The 24382-nt window shown below is 39.1% G+C and overlaps 1 protein-coding gene across 2 annotated transcripts in view; it reads left to right on the top strand.

Moving 5' to 3' along the window:
• Positions 1 to 24382, top strand: part of pbx1a (pre-B-cell leukemia homeobox 1a) — a 76568-nt gene that overhangs the window by 4462 nt on the left and 47724 nt on the right. The window lies entirely within an intron of this gene.

The following is a 24382-nucleotide window of genomic DNA, read 5'->3' as shown; positions in this document are numbered from 1 at the left end:
CCACTATACCCAATATACTCACTATACCCACTATACCTGATATACCCACTATACCCACTATACCCACTATACCTGATATACCCACTATACCCACTATACCTGATATACCCACTATACCCACTATACCCAATATACTCCCTATACCTACTAGTCCTTATATACCCACTATACCCAATATACCCACTATACCCAATATACCCACTATACCCACTATACCTGATATACCACTATACCTGATATACCCACTATACCCACTATACTCAATATACCCACTATACCCAATATACCCACTATACCTACTAGTCCTGATATACCCACTATACCTGATATACCCACTATACCTGATATACCCACTATACCCAATATACTCCCTATACCTACTAGTCCTTATATACCCACTATACCCAATATACTCACTATACCCACTATACCTGATATACCCACTATACCCACTATACCCACTATACCTGATATACCCACTATACCCACTATACCTGATATACCCACTATACCCACTATACCCAATATACTCCCTATACCTACTAGTCCTTATATACCCACTATACCCAATATACCCACTATACCCAATATACCCACTATACCCACTATACCTGATATACCACTATACCTGATATACCCACTATACCCACTATACCCAATATACTCCCTATACCTAGTAGTCCTGATATACCCACTATACCCAATATACCCACTATACCCACTATACCCAATATACTCCCTATACCTACTAGTCCTGATATACCCAATATACCCACTATACCCACTATACCTGATATACCCACTATACCCACTATACCCAATATACCCACTATACCCACTATACCTGATATACCCACTATACCCACTATACCCACTATACCTGATATACCCACTATACCCAATATACCCACTATACCTGATATACCCACTATACCCACTATACCTGATATACCCACTATACCCACTATACCCAATATACTCCCTATACCTACTAGTCCTGATATACCCAATATACCCACTATACCCAATATACCCACTATACCTGATATACCCACTATACCCACTATACCTGATATACCCACTATACCCACTATACCCAATATACCCACTATACCCACTATACCTGATATACCCACTATACCCACTATACCCACTATACCTGATATACCCACTATACCCACTATACCCAATATACTCCCTATACCCACTATACCTGATATACCCACTATACCCAATATACCCACTATACCCACTATACCCACTATACCCACTATACCTGATATACCCACTATACCCAATATACTCCCTATACCCACTATACCTGATATACCCACTATACCCAATATACCCACTATACCTGATATACCCAATATACCCACTATACCCACTATACCTGATATACCCACTATACCCACTATACCCAATATACTCCCTATACCCACTATACCTGATATACCCACTATACCCAATATACCCACTATACCCACTATACTTGATATACCCACTATACCCACTATACCCAATATATCCACTATACCCACTATACCCAATATATCCACTATACCCACTATACCCAATATACCCACTATACCCAATATACTCCCTATACCCACTATACCCAATATACTCCCTATACCCACTATACCCAATATACTCCCTATACCCACTATACCCAATATACTCCCTATACCCACTATACCCACTATACCCAATATACTCCCTATACCCACTATACCTGATATACCCACTATACCCAGTATACCCACTATACCCACTATACCTGATATACCCACTATACCCAATATACTCCCTATAACCCGTATAGCCACTATACCCAGTATATACACTATACCCACTATACCCACTATAACTGATATACCCAGTATAACCACTATACACACTATACCCACTATATACACTATACCCACTATACCCACTATACCCAGTATATACACTATACCCACTATACCCACTATATACACTATACCCACTATACCCAGTATATACACTATACCCACTATACCCAATATACTCCCTATACCAACTATACCCAGTATACCCACTATACCCACTATACCTGATATACCCAGTATACCCATTGTTCCCAATATAACCAGTGTACCTGGTATACTCCCTATACCCCATATACTCCCTATACCCCCTATACTTCCTACACCCAATATACCTATTGTACCCATTGTACCAGTATAGCGGTATACCCATTGTACCCAGTATACCAGTATAGCCAGTGTAGCGTAGAAATCATTTCTTCGTTCGCGATTCAACGATTCACATAAACCGATGTTCGTCATCGCTGTTGCCATGGTTACATTCTAACCCGTAATATCGTAACGGTCACGATCTGTTTTTCTTCGTGAACGAGTAACCTTTATTTAATAATAATTTTGACATTTCATAATAATTTAAACTTTTTGCCCCACCCATACATTTAATAATAATTGTAACCATTATTTAATAATTTAACATTTAATAATAATTTTTTAACATTTAATAATAACTTTTGCCCCACCCATACATTTAATAATAATTGTAACCTTTATTTAATAATAATTTAAACTTTAATCAGCTTGTGATTTGTAAACAGAAACTTTACGCAGTCGCTGTTCTGTTTTGTCTTTCTGTAAACCTTTTCTCACAGTTTTTTCTTTTAAACTTCTCCCTACTCTGTGTGTGTGTGTTTCTCCCCTTCCTCGTTGCTCGGAGCGGTGTGAGCACGCCGGCTGTTTTCTTTGAGCCGAGTTCACTCAGAGTTCGTCTCCAACACCAACAACAAAGTGACTTGGACCTCGTCCTCGTCCTCGTCCTGACTCCTTTTTCCTTCCCATAATTCACGGCTGCTTTTGGAGCCGAGAAAGCGACCGTACAAAAAGCTCGACGTGTTCCAGATCACACTCGCCAAAATATTTAACCGGTCTGACTAGACGCGTATATATCACATCAGAGCTGTTTATAACTGCGTAATAAATTAATAATAATGCGCTCGGCGGCCGGGTCGGCTTCTCCATCTCCTCCAGGGAATAAAGAATAACGAGATTGTCTTCTCATTTTTTTATTTATTTATTTTTTATTTATGTAGCTGACTGTAAATGCTTGATAGGAGAGATTTGTCTGGAACATTACGATATATTATACATATTATAAACGTCCAGGAATTTATGGGTGTGTCTTGGCTTTCTTTCTTTCTTTCTTTCTTTCTTTTTTAAAAAATATTCTTTAATTAAAGGCAATAAAATAAAGCGACTGGTTTTCTCTAAATGTTCTGGATGGAGCTCTGAGTCCCTGAGCGAGTGAGCTAGCATGAGGATGTGTTTCTGATCGAGACTCTAAAGCTCTTCTGTCAGTCGCTCTGGATAAAAGCATCTGCTAAACGCTGGAAACTTCATAAACACAAACAGTTTAAAGGTGCAATAGTGAATAGTTTTCAGTTCTGACTTGTACAAATAACATGGAAAATTATGTAGGAATTATAAAAAAAAATAATAGTTTAAGCTGTTGTCTGAGAACAAGTGTGTTACGTAGCTGAAAAAAAAAACAGTTTGGAAACATGGCTACTCTTGTCAGTCATTTTATGCGTCCCGTCACATCCTCATAAATCATCGTGAGGAAAAGTTGCATGTTTATAGAATCGCAACTCGGCTTTCAAGCTCCCGAACGTCCGAGTGTGCTTAAAAGTAATGTCATGACAGTCCTTGCTAATGCTAAGTTTTGGGGGCGGAGCTTTGTGTACATGGGTGGGAATGGGGGCGGGGTCAATGAGTAAAAAAAAAAAAAATTCGAATCAGTGCAGTAACCCGTGCAGATTATATGACTTGAACATCAGTTAGTTTTCTTTTGTGTAAATTTGCACACACTCAAGAACATTAGTAAGATAAGAACTTTTTTTTTCTAAGTTGCGGGAATACGAAATTTCTCGTACGAATTATTTACGTGTAAATCTGTTCGTATCCAGCTCGATGAACAAGGCTTATTGTGTCTCATATGATGAACAGAACGATTTCTGTTGTAAGATAGGTTGCGAACATTGAGAGTGGATATCTTGAAAAAGAAGAATTTGATTTTTATTAAATTGTACGTGATAAAATTTCCCACCTTGGGGGTGTGGCTTATGAAGTCAAATTTGCATAATGTGCACTGTACTTTTTTTTACAGTGCTTAGATTTTCATAATTTATTTAAACTCTCTTGCATGAAATAAATAAAATTGACATAAAAGAAGAGCAAAATAGTTTGATTGACTTGTTTTATTTGTGAAATATGTCACTATTTAAATCGACTAAATCAAGTTTTTGTACTTAAAAACAAAAGTAAATGCAAGTAGCTGGAATTACGCACTTGACGTAAATGCCACTTGACGTATTTAAGCTAAAATAGCAAAAAAGAAACAATGAGTTAATGTTACTACAAATAAACAGTACATCTGCATGTAGACAATAAAATTCTTGCAACCTCTTGAAAAAAATGAATTAAATTCAGTAAGACTTTTTTTTTCAACGTATGAGTGCGTACGTCAGAAATACGTACGAAATACCGAATAAAAAGCGTCTCGACTCCATTTTGTTTGAGGCTACGTCGTCATTAACATCTTCCGCAGACACTGTAATTTACGCTCACGAGCTGCTGCTGGTGACATGAATAAAATACAGTCTCGAAAAAAAACCCAAAAACAACAGAAAAAAACAAATAATCCGTTGTTTCAGTAAAATTTTTTATTTAATTTACAAAACGTATCAACAGTTATCATCGTTGTTGTTGCTTATAAAAACCTTAAAACCTTTCCACATGCTTGTAGCGTAGAAATCATTTCTTCGCTTGTGATTCAACGATTCACGTAAACTGATGTTCTTCATCGCTGTTGCCATGGTTACGTTCTAACCTGTAATATCGCAACGGTCCATTTTTGGTCGTGAACGAGTTTTTCGTGAACCGTGAACGTACCTCTCAGCCAATCAGAAGCGAGTATTTTTTTACCAGCCTGTGGTATAACACTGTTTCTAAAGACAGACAACGTGTAATAGGGTATAATGTAGATTATAACAACAGGTTATAACAGTGTTATAACACATAGCGCTGGTTTGTGTGCTTTCTAGGGTTGAGTGTGAAATAAAATAAGAGCTCTATTAAAGTGGAAGCAAGTCTTGTAGTTGTTACAGCCTGTTTTTTTTAAAAAAAGCGTGTGTGTGTGTGTGTGAGTGTGTGTGTGTGTGTGTGTGTGTGTGTGGAATGTTAATGTGAAACGTGCTCAGCGCAGTCAGCAGCAGCAGCAGCGTCGGAATGAGCTCTCGCTTCTTTCCTTCTCTGTTTAATGCAGGGGTGTAATTTCACACTGCGCACACACACACACTCACACACACAGAGAAAATGGCTTGTACGCCTGCTATGACATTTACTGCAAATGAACGTGCACATCTCTCTCTGTTTTTGTTTTTTCTTTCGTTCTTTCTGTCTTTTTTTTGGACCGGAATTTAACGTACGTTAAAGTGCGTTGTTATGACGCTGTACACATACGTGATATTTACTATATATATATATATATATATATATATATATATATATATATATATATATATATATATATATGTAAATAAAATATTTCTATACATTAAAAAAACCCTATATATCGTGATCTTCAGCATCATCCTGTAACGTATCGATATGTTTTTTTGTTGTTATTATATTTTTTTTAAATGTCGAGTTTCATCACTAACAGCGCGTGACTCGGGCTCGCCTCGACGGCGGCGTAATGATTCCCTCCGCGCTTATTTTATTTTATTTTTTTACATTTTTTTTTCAGAGAGCGCTCAGCCTTCGAGTCCAAAACCCGCGCGCAATTAGAACGCCTCATAAATTATGCAAATGATGACTGGCGTAATTGAGACGTGTTAATCATGTTTTAAGAGCCTAATTACAGAAGTGTATAACGGAGGTGGGAGGCTGTAATTAGCGCCGAGAGCCGGATCGGGACGACACACACACACACACACACACACACACACGGAGGCTGAAATCACCGGTCAGTAACAAACGGACAGGCAAAGAGGCGAGCGATAAATAAACAGAAAGATATAAATAAATAAATGAATCCAGATTTAGATGAATAGAAGATTCGATTTGTGAGAAAAAGAGAGAGAGAGAAAGAGAGAGAGAGAGAAAGAGAGAGAGAGATTATCTGGAATAAACATTTGCACTAGAGGCGGGGCGATATATCACAAAAGCATCGTATCACGATATTTCACGATATTTCACGATAAGTCATTTCTACGATACACGATCTGTGTCGCGATAGCTGAGTTTGTAATGCAGAATAAGCAAAAACTATGAAAAACTGAAAAGAATAAAAATGATACTTTTATGTAACATCAACAAAAATAAAGCAAATGAAAAAGAAATAAATTGCAGTAGCTTTGAATGAATTTAGATTTTTACAGTCAGATTCTTTTAAACATTTTTACAGTTGATTTTGTAAAAGTAGAAAAAAATTAGTGTAGAATTTGTAAATATTAAAATATCTATCGCGATATCGATATTATATCACCCAGTCATATCGCCCAGCGCTGTTCCTCTCTCACTCTCTCACTCTTTCTCTCTCTCTCACTCTCTCACTCTCTCTCTCTCTCTCTGACTCTTTCACTCTCTCACTCTTTCACTCTCTCTCTCTCTCTCTCTCACTCTTTCACTCTCTCTCTCTCTCTCTCTCTCACTCTTTCACTCTCTCTCTCTCTCTCTCTCTCTCTCACTCTTTCACTCTCAATCTCTTTAAGTCTCTTTCAGTCTCTCACTCTCTTTAACTCTCTCTCACTCTCTCTCTCTCTCTCTCTCTCTCTCTCTCTATCACTGTTTCACTCTCTCTCTTTCACTCTCACACGCTCTCTCATTCTGTCTCACTTGCTTTCACTCTTTCACTCTCTCTCACTCTCTCACTGTTTCATTCTCTCTCACTCTCTCTCCCTTTCTCTCTCACTCTCTCGTCACTTTGGCGCTTTTTGATGATGTCATCTCACAGCTGCTCTTCCAGCAGTTGATGGAAACTCCGCCATTTTCTTCAGGATGTAAATCTGAAGATCTGTAGATTTAACACACAGTAACGTATTTCTCCGATGATAAGAAACGTCTCAATTCTCTTCTAATAACTTAATAAGTGCCACACAATTTTTCTGTCACTTTTCTGCTTTTTCGTACGTGATATGCGTTGCGTAAGAATCAGGATCGAGTGTTTGTTTTTTTTATTGCGTCATTTTCACCTCTGTCTCTAATTATATTATATCCGCCGTAATCACTTCTAACGTCAACAATCATCACGAAACTTGCAGCATCTGACTGAAAGAGTTCGTAAACGTAACTTATTTACGTTAAATCGCTGTTTAATTGCTAGCTAACAAACTAATCTCGCATTATGTGGATTTTTTACGCTACGCCAGGTTTGTTTTTGTTTCACAAAAAAGCAGCGAGTTACAAAACAAGGACACGAAACCTTTGCTAGCTGATGCGATAATGTTGTGGGTTTTTTTAGTTAGCATATTCACGTCTGGTGGAAACCGGTTTTAACCGGTTTTACCTGCTGCTCAGTCCTAACGATAGCCGTAGCTATTATAACGTTAAGGTAACAACGTAATGCAAGCTAGTTAGCTACATGCATGTGTTTGTAACTCCTCCCTCAGCACGGACTCATCAAATTAGCTTTGTCTTCTCATTTTTCTTCATTTTTCCATGTTGTTTTTAAATCTTTCTCTTTAAAGCAACAGTATGTAAGTTGCAGAAAGTCCGGGATTTGGCGCTTTGTCTGGTAGAAATGTTAATGTTAGCAGCTCTGTGATGTTCATTACGCTGTTCAGGACCTCCAGCTGTAGCTCCTCCCACAGCGCCGTCTCCTCCAATCGGCTTTGTCTTCTTCTACTATGTTGTTGTTTTTTTTTTTTGGTTCACTTTAAAGCAGCAGTATGTAACTTCCAGAGATTTGATTTGGCACCATGTTCGGTAGAAAAGTTATTACAGGAAGCAGTTCTTTGATGTTTATTACGCTGTGCGTTACGCTCGCACTTCCTCGATTCATCCGAAATTATTCCACGGAAAGAAAAAAAAACACATCCAAAGGGTAATAAAAGGCGGGGTTTAAGCTGTGATGTCAATCCGTGACTTATTATTATTATTATTATTATTATTATTATTGTTTAAATTTGCACTACTTGAATCTTTTTTTTTTGTATATGTTTAGAGTTTAGGGTGCAACTTTCAGGACCAGCATGCTCAAGGGCTTTTTTTTTACTCTACTAACTTAAAAAAAGTTACATACCGCAGCTTTAATCTGCCCAGCTCAGGTGAAAGGTAAATACAATATAGTGATAATATCGTAAACTGTGATAGAAGATTAGGGAAATATTGTGATGCACAAATTTAATATTAGAACACACACGTCTTTTGTGTGTGTGTGTGTGTGTGTGTGTGCGATTGACTTTTCTGTTTAAACTGAGACTCCACAGAGAAAACAACATTATCTGCAAAACCTTTTACTGTAATCTCTTTCTTTCTCTCTCTCTCTCTCTCTCTCTCCGCCGCGGCCCACTCGCTCATCTCCGCCAGACGAAAAGCGATTTTTACTCCGATAAGGGAGCAGATATTGTTTTACTGTAATGGCCCTGAAGATGATATTACCACATCAGACAGGAATTGGACGGCGCATGAATTTAGACGCTTTTTTTTTTTTTTTGCGAGGAATTATGAAAGTATACTCTCTCTCTCTCTCACTCTCTCTCTCTCTCTCTCACATTCTCACACTCTTTCTCTCTTTAAAAATCTCACTCTCCCTCTCCTTTAAAATTTCACTCTCTCTCTGTTTCTCTTTATCACACACACTCTCTCTCTCTTAAAATCTCACAATCTATCGCACTCTCTCTCTCTCTTTTAAAATCTCTCTGTTTCTCTCTCTTTTAAAATCTCTCTCTCTCTCTGTTTCACTTTGTTTTAAAATCTCACTCTCACAATCTCTCTCTATTTAAAATCTCTCTTTCTCTCTCTCTTTCAAAATCTCACTCTCTCACACTTTCGCTCTTTTAAAATCTCACACTCACTCTCTCTCTCTCTCTTTTAAAATCTCTCTGTTTCTCGCTCTCTTTTAAAATCTCACAATCTCTCTCGCTCACTCTCTCTCTCTCACATTCTCACTCTCTCTCTCTCTCTTTTAAAATCTCACAATCTCTCTCTCACTCTCACTCTCTCTCTCTCTCTTTTAAAATCTCACAATCTCTCTCTCACTCTCACTCTGTCTCTCTCACATTCTCACACTCTCTCTTTCTCTCTTTAAAAATCTCACTCTCTCACAATCTCACTCTCTCTTTTAAAATCTCTCACTCTTTCTCTCTCTCACTTTTAAAATCTCACTCTCTCTTTGTCACATACAAGTCATTCAGAAAAAAAAAACTTAGTGATCGCTAAGTCGAGATTTTTATTAAAATTAGCTTTAAAATATTTAAAGCTAATATATATATATATTAAAATATTTAAAGCTAAGTGATTATATACGAGGGTGAATTTTGCTATGAATAATTCTGATTATTGTGATGATGGCTACAGGGGTGGGACGATATGACAGAAATATCACGATTCACAAAGCACGATAATGTATCACGATACCGTAAAGGTTGGCGAACAATTTCCCAGCAATACAGCAGTGTTTTATTTTTAAAAAAAAGACTACAAAAATTCTATTTTTAAATTTAGAAATAAATTTTATTTATTAAAAAGGCAAGCAGATATATTTAACATTGAAAGAGAAAATATTTTTAAATATCTGAAAAAAGACTTTTTACATCTTACAATTTTTAAAGATTTAAACATTAAGTAAAAACATTTTAATCTAATACAGTAGTGCTGCATCAAAAAACACCACAAACATTTTGTTACTTATTTAATGTCTAAATTTTTTTTTTTAAATTTCATATCTATAGTTATGAAAAAAATTATATCTATTTATATTAAATACATTTATTTAACATTGAAAAAAACATCTAAAAAAATCTGTAAACTTCTAGCTGTAAATCTTCATCAGTTACATAAAAAAATAATAAAAAATAAAGAGAAAAAATAATTAAAAAAAAATTTTTAACATCACAGAAACAGCTTCCAGTCAGTTTGTAAAATTAAAAATGAATTAAAAAGATATCATGATATCTCAGAAAAAGATATTGTGATGTCGTATCGACATTTCAGTCTGTCGTGGATCTGGCGCTTTTTGATGATGTCATTTCCATCAGCAGTTGATGGAAACGCCGCCATTTTCTGAACCTCGATGCTGTAACTACAGCGTGTGTTTACGACTCGCATCTCCTGCCACACTTCGCACATCGGCCGAGATCTGGACGACGTTAGAGAGATGTTTATTCATTCTCGTGAACGAACAAATAAAATTAGCAACGCAGTAAATTAAATAAGCGGAGTTGTTTGTTTTGCAGGTTTTTTCCGACTTACGAAACTGAGACGCTTTTTTTTTTCAAGTTTAATTAAAATGTACTGCTAACTCCAAACAGTCACCTCGCGAGAAAAATTAAAAATATTTTTTAACTTACGATGTACGTACCGCGGCTCGTAGCTGAGACGTCGCACATGAACGTCGACATGCCGCCATTTTGTTGAAGGCAAAAAAAAAATGCCACGATGTGCTACGCTAGAAACTTTATTAAACGAGGATAATAATCAATCTGTCCATCTGTGATGATGTATTTCAAAAAATAAAAACTCCTAGTGTATGATATTTCTGTACCTAATATCTACATCACACACACACACACTTTTTCCACATCACTATAAACGAGATCTAAAAATTTCTTCAAGATCTGGTTGCCATATCAACACCCTCAGTGTGTGTATTGTAATTCAGGGTGAGTGTGTGTGTGTGTGTGTGTGTGTGTCCCGCTGTGCGATTCTGACCACAGCAGCATGGAAAAAAAAAGAAACCACCGCTCACACACACACACACACACACACACGCACACGCACACACACACGCACACGCACACACACTTCGACGTGGTTAAAAAATGACACAAATTAATATACGCCGTTTAAACCGGACCGAGATTAATGACCACCTATCGCAGCGGCTTAGGAGGACTGTCAGTCCCACACACACTCGCACACACACTCGCACACGCACACACACACACACTCGCGGAACTCCACAGCCTTTCAAAAATATGGCTGTATAAAAACATTTTGGAACATCTTAATTTAGCCAAAAAGACAATAATAGTAACGTTAAAAAGATTAATAATGATAATGATGATAATAATAATAACATTTTGTTAGCTGTAAACTGTCTGAAATAGTTTGTTACATTTAGCTAATTTAAATAGTTAGGTTTTGCTAGTTTTAATTTGTTTACTTTTGCCAGTTTAGTTCAAGTTTCCTGAGTTTAACTGATTACTTTTTGATAGTTTCATTTATTCAGTTTCCTGAGTTTGATTGATAATGACAAAAAAGTTTCAAGGCAACAAAGTAACTGTTGCTTTCTTTACACAAACGAAAAAAAAAGTTAAACTTTCTTAAATTTTCTTATTTTATTTTTGAGTTCTGCTAGTTTTATTAATTTTTGCTAATTTAATATAAGCTTAGCTAATTTGAATTTGTTAACTCACGCTACTTTAACTTTCTTGAGTTTGCCAGGGGAAAAAAAAGATAGGTGGCTTGTTGCTAGGCAACAAAGTTGCATTGTAATAATAAAATGAAAATGAACGTATAAGTTAATTGAGCGAACTCTGAGGAAACAGTGACATTATTCTTCTGTTTGTTTGTTTTTTTCCTTTGTGTTGATTAATAGTTTCTGAGAGAAAAAAAAACAACACTACTGATTTTGGTAAAAAAGAAAAAAAAGCGAGTTTTTCAGACGTAATTTATTTAAATGAATTTTAACGCGTCTGCCGTGTGTGTGTGTGTGTGTATGTGTTGGCGTCAGGTCCGATCTGAGCGAGCGTCTCAGTCTCCTTTCTGTCTCCCGCAAAAGCCGTACGTTATCCCCGAGCCGCGACCTCGACACACACTCAGACATTACGCTTCACCTCGGAGAGAAATAAACCGCCGCTTTAACGCTTTAACTCGTCTCCTCGCTGTCTGACCAAAACACGACCCGTGATGTCACAATAAACCTTAAACCTTACGGGAGGACGTTCTGCCGACCGGCGCCGCCTCTCAGACGTCTCAGACGCGCCTCGCGGGAAAACAACTCTCTTTCACAGTAACAATTAAAACAAACAAATAAATAAATAAATCAATTCTGGACAGAAATAATAAATGTGTTTTTTTTTCCTCTGGCTGCTTTTCTTTTTTGTTCAGAGCTGAAGTCTGACCTTGAAAAAAGATTCACAACCTTTAGCTAATTGCTTGTTTGCTTGTGTTGTGTGAGTGTGTGTGTGTGTGTGTGTGTTATCTGTCCTCTGTTATTCCTGCACTTTGCCTTTGGCAGTGTTAGTTCTGCACAGTTAACTCCAATTGTTTCTCTGTTAATGATATTTCTCCTTTTTTTTTTTTTTTTTTTTTTTTTTAACGTTCTGCGTAATCAGCAGTGTGTCGCTTTGTCCTACATAACCGCTCTCAGCCTGCTAACATCTGGGACGTCGTATATTCTCTCTGTGTGTGTGTGTGAAGTGTGTGTGTATGTGTGTGTGTTGGGAATGAGGAAACTGTTCCGTGTGATATATTACACACACACACACAAAAAAGAGATTCGCTGATAGCTAGTAAGCGTTTTTTTTATTATTCCTCCAACAGTTACAAGTCTTTATTTTTTTTTTATCCATTTATAGTTACATTTTAATGTCGTGGAGTGTCAGGAAACAAGTTTTCGCTTACGTTATTCCCTCACTATTCTCTTTTTCTCTCTTTTTTCCTCTCTTGACGTTAATAAGATTTAAAAATCGCAGCTTGTTGTTGTTTTTTGTTTGTTTTCTTTTTTTTTGTTACCAAGAAACTGCAAAAAAAAAAAAAAAAAAGTGTAAACTCATCTCTCCTGGAGATGTTACAAAGCACTGACACTGGAGACTCCTTCCATAAATGTTAAACGAATATTAAGTAAACCATCACCATAGCAACGATTATTTTTTTTAAACGTGCTTATTATCAGCGGAGCGTCTGCCGTACGAGTCTCTGTGAGCGAGCCGTTACTATAGAAACGATAACGTGTTAGAGCGAGCGCATTAATATAATCCTGTGATTTATGTCGCAGCTGCACTACTGTCAGAGCTGCTGTTACAGAAAATTAATCAACACCTCTCCTCTTCACTATTTTTAACTCATAGAAGCACATCTGCAGTGCTTTCTTTTTTTTTTTTTTAATTCTCTCGTGTGAAAATAAATCCATGAGGAAGTGAATTTATGACGCACACAAAGTTTTTTATTTGTTTAAAAAAAAAACGGAAGCTCGGCTTCATCGCGTGCAGTAAAGGAATAAAACTCGACCTTACTGCTGGTGATAAAAGCGTTAAACTCGGAATGATGTCACAGCTCTAGCGCGTCTCTGAGCGACGTTTCGTTTAAAATTATGGACTTATGTGGAGAAAAAGATCATGTCTGAAGCTCCGCCTCCTTCCTGATTCACTGCTAATAGCTTTATCACTTTTCTCTAAACGCAAAATCACTATTAGGCTAATTGTCTTAAATTTAATTCTTAAAACTGTTTTTTTCAGTCTTTTTGTTTTAAAAGTCTTAAAAAGTTTTAGATATAATTTTAGATTTAGATTTATCATCATGATAATGACAAAGCTCATATTTAGGGTGGGACAATACAGAGATATAAATATCAATAACGTGATTATGAAATTAAAAAAATTATGTCGCAATATAAAAAAAAAGTCTTCAGAGATGTTGTCAATATCGTGATAACGTTTTTTTAGGGGGCCAAGCACTGAGTACTTCTAACCTTCTTGTTTTCTAGTTAGTTAGATTTTCTTCTTGTTGTTCTTCTTCTTAATTTATTCATTTTAAATTCTTTAATTTCTGCTGTTTTATTTTTGCTGAGTTTTGCTAGTTTAATTTGTTACATTTTGCTGATTTCATTTAAGTTTAGCTAATTTAAATTGTTGCATTTTACCAGTTTAATTTATGAAGTTTTACGTTTTCTGCTAAAATGAATCAGGCAAGAGCGATGACCCCGATCCGCCTGATGGTGGCGGTATAGTGCAGTGTTTTTTTTTGTTTTTTTTTTGATTTTCCTAAACAGAAAAAAAGTCTCAGGAACCATTTAGCTCCGCCCACTTAGATGTTGAGATAACATTAGGTAGCATAAGAAATATCAGAACCTTCTTTTGCAGTGACTTTTGGCGTATCTTCACAAATTACTCGCCAGAGACGGACTCTCAGTAATGATCAAAAAACATGTCGAGATTTCTAAACAAAATGGCCACCGTATGTAAATCAATTTTTTTTTTTATGATTACGAACTGATTCGAAGCAGCTGATTGGCTGTTCTCATTTTGTACTGAAGCTTTAAAATTGTTTACATTTTGTTTATTTTGTTATCTTTCTTTTCAGTAGACGTTAAACAGCAGGTTTTACTGTTTTTGCAGAAGATCGTTTACATGTCATGTATCGTCATTATACCACGATATATTTTTATCATATCGTCATGAACACTTCGGCTGCGTTAAAAACTTAAAAAGCGTTAAAAAGAAAAAAAACCACTCTGAGGTCTGAACAGGTGTGTGTTTTTTTTTTTTTTCCCGTCAACTGGAATCGACGCCGCCTTTCACATCACATCATCCGTCTTCATCACCGCGCCACGTTCGATTTCCGCTTTTGTCGTTCCTCCCCTCCCGCGATAAGCCGCTATTGATGAATCGATAGTGTCGAAGGCGGCGTCGAGATAAAAGCGTGCGGGTTAACGGCGTCTCGTTCCGTTTAACCTTTGATATAACGCTTATTTCAGCGAGGTGGATTTCACTCCATCCATCTTCATCCATCACGCCGTCGCTGAAATATGCAAATGAGCTCGGGGCTCGTTAAATGGGCCGTTTCAAATGTGCGGTGTGCCGCACTGACTACTTAGTGTCCATACGTAGTGTGTGTTTGACACACACACACACACACACACACACACACACACACACACTCAGCCATATCACACACACACACACACACACACACACACACACACACACACCTGCTCTTTATAAATATTAAAAACGTGTTTGTGATTTCTTTGTGGTTTTAGTTCCCTTGTGTTTGTGTGTTCAGTCTATTTATCATATACACTAAACACACACACACACACACACACACACACTTGTTCCACAGAAACTCTTTGTTTCAGGAGATTTATTTCCCTCCGCGATATTCCGATGCGTCAGCACAAACCAAGATCGTAATACATATTAGTTTGTGCTTGATGTGTTTTTTTTAACCTTGTTTCCTTCCAATTGAATCGGAAATCGTACGAATCCGATCCTCCTGCGAGCGTGAAGCTTTACAAGTTCCTCACGATGTGTGTGAAATGAATATTTAGCGCATCACGCCAAAGCTTCTAGGCTTTAACTCCGGCGGAAAACGCAACGACGCGAACGTCACGCATGTGAAAGTAAAGGGTTGAAGTTGTTATGAATTATTTTTATTTTGGGGCTTTTTTTTTTTTTTTTTCAGAAGTTATTCACATTGTTAAAGAGGGAAATTGGAGTTCCTCTGCAGTCGGAGGATTTAGGAGACGGATTTAAACGGCGTGATTAACGAGCAGAGAGCTCGCTCTGAGTCCTGAAATAACTCCCCCGCTTTCCTCTGCTCTGATTGACACGTCAGTCTGAGGGTTCGGGAGAACAAAAAAAAAAAAGAGCCTCTTCAGAAAGTTTCTAAGTGGAAAGTTTTTCCTCGACGCTTTAGAAAAAAATTCATGAGAAAAACAGATCAGAGAAATCGTGACGTGTGTGTGAATAATCAAAAACACACACAGTAATATCACAATGTTCTGAATTATTACTATGCGTTATTATTTACGGACATAGGGGCGGAGTTTATCTAAAACAGGGGCGTGTCTCAGTTCTGAGCTTGAGCTTCGAGTGAGGAGCAGTGTTAAATCCAGCGCCACCGCCTGACAGTTTGATGTAACCACAATATGTCACGCTGAAATATTATTCAAGGCCAATATTAAAAACACAAATATGACACAATTCATTAATTAATAATATCGTCTCTTTAAAGTCCACAACATCAGAGGAGACACTTCTTAATCAGAGACATCGCTTATCTCAGAGAGGGAATTATTTCTGAATAAAATGATGAATGAACTTAAAGTTTCTCTGTAAATGTAGCAAATGATGTGTAGCTTGGTCAGCTTATCCTTCACACGTTTGTGTGGGCGCGATTTCTTTACAGTAGAGCGCATCGAATTTACACAAACACAGGCTTTATTCTATTAATTCAACAAATTTGCCACATTACGATGTCATGACCTCGATTTAGTATGCTCTGGCTTTGTGAAGTCTGTTGGAGCACAATAAAAAAATAAATAAATAAACTGCAATTTAACAGTCTGTGCTGGATCAAGTGCTATTCTACACACTGCTGATTAATGAGCGCGGAAGCCATTTTGTTTCGCAGTGTGATAATATAATGTGATAATTACAACTAGGACTATTCATGCAGTAATATACCGGCGATACACGAGACTCCTATTAGATTTATTTCAACACTCGCAAAAGCTTCTCATTCATACTGTGTATCATCGTATTAGAGTTTTTATTTTTCTATTTTTATTTAAATCGTCTCTTGCTTTTATCACAACAGGAAAGAAAAACACCATATTGCTTTTTTCAGTCAGTATTTTCTATCACTGATTTTTTTTTTTTCAAGTTTAAAAGCGAGTGTTTGTGTTTAGACGTTATTGAAAAACCCCGCCTCGGACGCTTCTACTCAAGAAAGAAATCTCGGAGGCGTAAACGACGCGCAGGTGATTTTAATAAACATGAGCATGTGCGTAAACTGACTCTGAATACCAGGAACTTTCCTAATGTAAATATTGGACTTAATTTGCTTTAGACATGTTTTGTAAAAGTGAACGTTTTATTTAACTGTGACGTTTATTCTGTGTATCACACCTTCAGACACAGCGTGTGTTCCTGTGTTTTAAATTTTCTGAATATTTATCAAAAAGCGAGATAAAATTTAAAATATCTTCACTTGCAGGAAAAACACCGCCATTGTCTTTGGTATTCTGTCATCTATTGTCTGCCTTGTTCTCTCTCTCTCCCTCTCTCTTTCTCTCTCTCTCTCTCTCTCTCCCCGACTCTCCGACTCTCCCAAACCTCTGAAGTCATTACTGTGTGTGTGTGTGTGTGTGTGTGTGTGTGTGTGTAACCCTGCGGTTATACGGATAATGAATTCTGTCTAGTTGCCTCCACACCTAGCTCCCTATCCCCTTATAAAAATGTGAAGAGGTGTGTGCTTGTGTGTGTGTGTGTGTGTGTGTGTGTGAGTGTGTCAGAGAGAGACAGAGAGTGTGTGTGTGTGTGTGTGTGTGTGTGTCGGTCAGTGCACTGGATGTGAACAAAACCATACACAGTAATATTAGAGAATAGAAACCTGTTCATTTGCACAATAACACACCTTGAATATTGTGATATTCACCAAAGGTTCTGTTGAATCCTGGACTCTGATTGGTCAGAAGAGAAGGTGTTGATTAGTTTTCTGTAACAGCAGCTCTGACAGTAGTGCAGCTGCAAATCACAGGTTTCTATTAATTAATGCGCTTGTTCTGATTCTAATGCGTAAGCGAGGACAGAAAATCATTTCACCGACGTTCCACAACGGATAAAAGAGTTTGGCATAAAACACTCGGGGTCGTGCTGTTAAAGGAAAATAATCAACGACTACGCGGTAACAGTGGCTCCACTTCATCACCGCACCTCGTCATTCTGATATAACGATGAGGAAGTGATTAGCGCAGGTTTAATTACGGCTCGTAAACCTGAACGATGAGATTTTACGATTTGGGAAGCAGTTTAAAATGACTTTAAAATAATATTACATCTTTATGGCGGCCATCTTGCTTCTGTTCTCTCTCTCTCTCTCTCTCTCTCTCTCTCTCGCTTTCTGTCTCTCTCTCTCGGTTAGCTAGCTGTAACCATGGGAACGACTTATGATTAGTCGGTTTATAGAAGTTGTTTGTATAGAAACAGACGTCTTGCTTGTTGTTTTCTTGTTGCTGTTGTCTAGGGAACGGAATTATGGGATGTGCTTCTCTGAAGGAGTCACATGACACACGCTTTCAGCCACTGACCTCCTCCAGAATTGTAACTCTGTGTCAAGCAACTGAATGCTGATTGGTTGAGGCGAGGAGGCGTGTCCGGGATTGTTTTTATGTGACATTGTGATAAGACGTGACGTGACGTAACGACGTGACGTTGTCATGGGAGGACGTGGTGATGAGGCGTTGTGATGATGTGACATGACATCGTAGTGTGATGCGGTGATGAGGCGCTGTGACGTGGTGTTGTAATAAAAGATGACATTGTCTCTTTCTCCCTCTTTATTGCTTTCTCTCGTTCTCTCTCCCTCTCTTTCTCTTTCTCTCTTAGATTCTTTCCCTCCCTCTCTCTCTCTCCCTGAGTCTCTCACTCCCTCAGTCTCTACCTCAATCTCTCTCTCTCTCTCTCTCTCAGATTCTTTCCCTCCCTCTGTCTCTCCCTCAGTCTCTACCTCAGTCTCTCTCTCTCTCTCTCTCTCTCTCTCAGATTCTTTCCCTCCCTCTGTCTCTCCCTCAGTCTCTACCTCAATCTCTCTCTCTCTCTCTCTCTCTCTCAGATTCTTTCCCTCCCTCTGTCTCTCCCTCAGTCTCTACCTCAATCTCTCTCTCTCTCTCTCTCTCTCTCAGATTCTTTCCCTCCCTCTGTCTCTCCCTGAGTCTCTCTCTCTCTTTTCCTCTCCCTCTTTCTGTCACTCTCTTTCTCTCTCATATTCTTTCCCTCCCTCTGTCTCTCCCTCAGTCTCTACCTCTGTCTCTCTCTCACTCTCTCTCTCTCTCTCTCTCTCTCTTCTCCCTCAGATTCTTTCTCTCCCTCTATCTTTCCCTGAGTCTTTCTCTCTGTTTCTCTCTCTCGCTCAGATTCTTTCCCTCCCTCAGTCTCTACATCAGTCTCTCTCTGTCTCTCTCTCTCAGATTCTTTCCACCCCTCTATCTCTCCCTGACTCTCTCTCTATCTCTCTCTCCATCTCTCTCTCCCTCAGTCTCTCTCTCTGTATCTCTCTTTCCCCCTCTCCGTCTCTCTCTCTCTCTCTCTCTCTCTCCCCGTGTGTTGGGGTTTTCTTTGGCAGGCTCAGGCCGTGGCTCATTAAGTCTGAAAGAATGCACCACATTAATTAATGATATGTAAGTATCTTTCACTGGGCCTCATTTGCATATTGAGAGAGATTTGCGGAATCTGTGGAGTGATATATTTTAATTAGGGATTAATTAAAAATAATGGCAATTTCGTTTAGCTTGGCAGGAAAACCTCTCTAAACATGGCGGGGCGGATCTCTCTCTCTCTCTCTCTCTCTCCATATCTCTCTCTCCATCTCTCTCTCTCCATCTCTCTCTCATCTCTCTCCATCTCTCTCTCTCCATATCTCTCTCTCTCATCTCTCTCTTTCTCCCTTTCTCTTTCTTTCCTCTCCGTTCTCATTCTTTCTTCTCATCCTTTTTTCTTTGTCTCAAATTACTTATCCTTCCTTCGTCTGCTCCTTCCATCTTCATTTTTTTCCTTTCTGTTTAACGCTCATGTCCGTGTCCATAATTATGCTAATTAAATCACTGGGGGCTATCTGTCCCATAAGCCCCGCCCACTCTTCATTTGCATAAGCAATGACCTGCAGTGATACTCCGCCCCCTCCTTCACTTCATCAAAGCAACGGTTTGGAACGTTTTTAAAAAAATCATTACAGAGTTATAATGTTATAATGCGGCGCTCTAATGAGGAAATAATGACGTGCGCCATCGCCGCAGGGCTCTAACGCAGCGTGTGTGTGTGTGTGTGTGTGTTTGCATGTGTTTTCACGCTTTTTAAGACTCGTGTTGCGACGTTTCATCTGGAAATCGTCCTGCCCTCCCTCCGCATGAACGCATGTCCACGCCCCCCTCACAGCTGTTCTCTCGGGTAACTCCTGTTTCTATTAGCAACAGCAGATTGGGTTTGCGTGAATTCTCGTTTCTGTACGTTAGAAGGTGCAAAGATTGAGAAAAAACATCAACAACAACAAAAAAAAAACACCTGACGCTATTTTTGCACTCTCGTAAAGTGATCAGACGTACAAGAAAATAAAAATCGGACGTCCAATCCCGATCACTGCTTAGTAGATTTTTAATAAACAGAAAAAATGCTTTACATCGCTGAAAAAATTTAACGTTATAAATTACAAAAAAAAACTGTGACTGGTGCGTTACATAGCTAGCTTAGCTACTGCTGGTCATGTACATTGCAGTACATTATGCTAGCTAGCTGTAACCATGGGAACCACTTCTGTTCAATTACCAGCTTGGGTGTTTATCGAAGTATCACCCATCTGTCAGGGAGAAACAGACGTCTTACTTGTTCCCTTTTTGTTGCTGTTGCCTTGTGAACGGAATTATGGGATGGGCTTCTCTGAAAGGGTCACATGACTTTCAGCGGCGGTTTGTGGGATAAACGGGACGCAGAGAGATGCACTGACGCCTCAAACCGGGTTCAAGCGAATGCTGATTGGGTGAGGCGATTAGGCGTGTTGAGGAGATGTGAGGAGATGTTGTGATGTGACATTTTAATGTGAAGAGGCTGTGATGAAACTCTGTGATGTAAGTTTATGTCATGGCGTTGTGGCTAGTTTATGATGAGACGAGACGTTGATGTGACGTGTGATGAGACACAAGATGTGACGTGTGACGAGGCGTTGTGATGAGATGTGGTGAAAAGTAACATTGTGATGAGACGCTGTGATGAGACGTGGTGAGACGTGATATTGTGACGAGGCGTTGTGATGAGACGTGATGAGACATGACTTTATGACGAGGCGTAGTGATGAGACGTGGTGAAAAGTAACATTGTGATGAGACGCTGTGATGAGACGTGGTGAGACGTGATATTGTGATGAGGCGTTGTGATGAGACGTGGTGAGACGTGACATTGTGACGAGGCGTTGTGATGAGACGTGGTGAGACATGACTTTATGACGAGGCGTAGTGATGAGACGTGGTGAAAAGTAACATTGTGATGAGACGCTGTGATGAGACGTGGTGAGAAGTGACATTGTGACAAGGCTTTGTGATGAGACGTGGTGAGACGTGATATTGTGACGAGGCGTTGTGATGAGATGTGGTGAGACATGACTTTATGACGAGGCGTTGTGATGAGACGTTGTGAAAAGTAACATTGTGATGAGACGCTGTGATGAGATGTGGTGAGACGTGATATTGTGACGAGGCGTTGTGATGAGATGTGGTGAGACATGACTTTATGACGAGGCGTTGTGATGAGACGTTGTGAAAAGTAACATTGTGATGAGACGCTGTGATGAGACGTGGTGAGACGTGATATTGTAACGAGGCGTTGTGATGAGACGTGGTGAGACGTGACATTGTGACAAGGCGTTGTGATGAGACGTGGTGAGACATGACTTTATGACGAGGCTTTGTGATGAGATGTGGTGAAAAGTAACATTGTGATGAGACGCTGTGATGAGACGTGGTGAGACGTGATATTGTGACGAGGCGTTGTGATGAGACGTGATATTGTGACAAGGCGTTGTGATGAGACGTGGTGAGACATGACTTTATGACGAGGCTTTGTGATGAGACGTGGTGAAAAGTAACATTGTGATGAGACGCTGTGATGAGACGTGGTGAGACGTGATATTGTGACGAGGCGTTGTGATGAGACGTGGTGAGACGTGACATTGTGACGAGGCGTTGTGATGAGACGTGGTGAGACATGACTTTATGACGAGGTGTAGTGATGAGACGTGGTGAAAAGTAACATTGTGACGAGGCTTTGTGATGAGACGTGGTGAGATGTGACTTTATGACAAGGCTTTGTGATGAGACGTGGTGAGATGTGACATTGTGATGAGGCATAGTGATGAGACGTGGTGAGACGTGACATTGTGACGAGGCTTTGTGATGAGACGTGGTGAGACGTGACATTGTGACGAGGCTTTGTGATGAGACATGGTGAGAAGTAACACTGTGACGAGGCTTTGTGATGAGACGTGGTGATCTTACATTGTGACATGACGTTATGACGTGGTGTTGTGATGAGGCATTGTGCAAGTTCTCCTTCATGTCACAACACCTTGTCACCATGTCACTGCACAACGTCACGTCTTGTTGTGTCTTGTCTCTCTCTGTCTCACTCTCTTCTCTCTTTCTCTGTCTCTCTCTCGCTCTCGCTCTGTGTGGTTATTATTCTGTTATTATTCCCTCAGTGCTGCTGGATGAGACCTGTCATTTTTAGCCTCTGTGGGAGATTTGATGGGAGAGATGTCCCTCACACACACACACACACACACACACACATACACACACACACACACACACATACACACACACGTTCATCTCCCCCTTCCCCCCATCAGAACGAGTGCGTCTCCCTCCTCCACCCCCCCAGACAATCTCTCCTCTCCTCCCGGCTCTTAATGAGAGTCTGTTTAATTATTTCAGCAGGCGGACCCGTTTCGGCCTTGGCTGTGATTTGGGACGTGAGCGCCGTGCTGATGGAGGACGGATCAATAATTCAGGCCTCGCTCTCGATGCTTTAGTGTTAAAAGGCTGTGCGGCTGAAGGCCGGAGGCTACGGGGCTTTAAAATGGAGTGGAGAGGAGAAGAAAAAAAAATATATAATAAACCCGAGAGAAGAGCACAAATATTCCCCAGCCTTCGTTTCATCAGTTGTAAAAAAAAAAACAACACCAAAAATATTTTCCAGTTTATATTTTCCTTTTCTCGGATAATCTCTGTTCTTCACATATCTGTAATTTAACACTGCGACAAATCCATAGTTGAGTGTGTGTGTGTGTGTGTGTGAGAGAGAGAACGAGAGAAATCTTCATATGTAACGGAATATCCTGAATATTTATCTGAACATCCTGTTCACACGCTTGCGTCCGTGTGCAGATTGTTTTACACGCCAATGTCGTGCCCTTGAACGTGACGTTATTAGCGTGTTTGTCACGTCCGGCTTTTGTTTCTTCGCAGCAAGTTAAAAAACACGACACGAATAAACATTGAGTTTGATTTAAAGGTGTGGTAAGTCATTTTTTAAAAGTGACCTGGAATTCTAGACCTGGAGTAATCAAATAAGTTGAAAGCTAGCTTGTCTTCCGTTCACGTTAGCAGGAAACGAGTCGCTTGTAGCCGTGTAGCGAAAGTGAGTTTGTTTTAAAGGTGCGGTATGTTATTTTTTTTTTTAAAAATGTTTCTAAACCATATCATTTCAAAGCTTCCTTACTTTTTCGTTCAGTCATTTGTCTTCTTTGGCTTCTTGTTGCTTGTGGGCGTGGCATCGTGTCCGATTTGTGAGAAACACAAATTAGTAGCTATATATCACGCCTAAAGCTAACTAGTTAAACTCAAATTAAATATCGCACTAATCAGTGTGAAAATCGCATCAGTTATGTGATTTGCGTGTTATGTGCTCGGCTTCGTGCTAGCGTTGTTCTCGGATTAGACTAACAAAGCAAGCTAACTGTACTAGCTACATACTCGTCAGAGTCAACAACGATCTCTGCTACTTTCTTCCAAGCGTCTTCATAACGTTTCTATACGCATTTCGTATATGACAGGATAAGATTAAACCATTTGATATGTTTTTTTTTATAAACGATAAACGACAAATGATCGCAGGTACAAACTAAAATTGCGAGTGAGCAACTTTGAAACGTCGGAATGGTTTGAGACAATAGTTTGGATTCATCGTTTTATTTGCATCATACCTAATTTGCATAGAATTGAGAAAATCTCAGTTCAAATATCATTTTGTCGCTGAAATCACGTCTGTGCGTTGTGAACGTACGTACAAAACGAACGATCACCACCCGCTTTCGCTCGCTAACGTAAACATAATGTTAACTTGCTAATTTATTCGTTTCATGCTTCCGTTTACATTTAATTTTTGGCCTAGAAGTAAGCTCCGCCTCCAGACACAACATTCCTTAAAAGGCAACTATGATGAGACGTAGATAGTTTGACCTCTTCAGAGTGGGCGGGGCCTATTGATGCGAAAGATAAAGGCTTGTCAGCAGCAGAGGGCACTAAAATTCACACACTTCACCTTTAATCTGGAATTAGTTTGTTCATGATGTTACAAATTTACTGCGTCGTACCTAATTTGCATAGAATTGAGAAAAATCTCAGTTCAGATGTCATTTCGTTGCTGAAACTGCAGCTCGTT

The sequence above is a fragment of the Pangasianodon hypophthalmus genome, chromosome 21 (assembly GCF_027358585.1).
Source record: "Pangasianodon hypophthalmus isolate fPanHyp1 chromosome 21, fPanHyp1.pri, whole genome shotgun sequence".
NCBI lineage: Eukaryota > Metazoa > Chordata > Actinopteri > Siluriformes > Pangasiidae > Pangasianodon > Pangasianodon hypophthalmus.
The sequence above is the reverse complement of the archived record's forward strand: the minus strand, read 5'-3'. Positions and strand labels throughout refer to the sequence as shown.